The sequence below is a fragment of the Dipodomys ordii genome, unplaced genomic scaffold (genome assembly GCF_000151885.1).
Source record: "Dipodomys ordii isolate 6190 unplaced genomic scaffold, Dord_2.0 Scaffold66, whole genome shotgun sequence".
Taxonomy (NCBI): Eukaryota; Metazoa; Chordata; class Mammalia; order Rodentia; family Heteromyidae; genus Dipodomys; species Dipodomys ordii.
Window position 1 is genome coordinate 80,456 of NW_012267282.1, and position 515 is coordinate 80,970.

Here is a 515-nt window from a genome sequence, read left to right on the forward strand (position 1 = left end):
GGAGAAATGTCAAAGTAAGAAAATAAAAGGAGGGCTGGGAAGGTGGCTCAGTGGTAGAGCGCTTGCCTTGCATGCATGAGGTCCTGGGTTCGATTCCTCAGCACCACATAAGCAAAAAGAAAAAAGCCAGAAGTGGCACTGTGGCTCAAGAGCATTAGCCTTGAGCTGAAAAGCTGGGGGACAGCACCCAGGCCCACGACTGGACCCCCCAAAAAAAATTGTGGATACAAAAGGAAAGAAATAGAAGAAACAAAAGTACCAACTAGGATATATTGTACATGTTTATGTATACAAATGTATTAAGATAATTCTTACCAATTACTTCTCTCTTCCTAGACTAAGAACACAATAAGATCTTCATTTGTAATGGTTTTTTGTGGGGGAGGGGGAAGTCGGTTATGGGGCCTGAACTCTGGGCCTGGGCGCTGTCCCTGCGCTCTTCAGCTCAAGGCGAGTGCTCTACCACTTGAGCCACAGGGCCACGTCGGGTTTCCTAGTGGTTTATTGGAGATAAG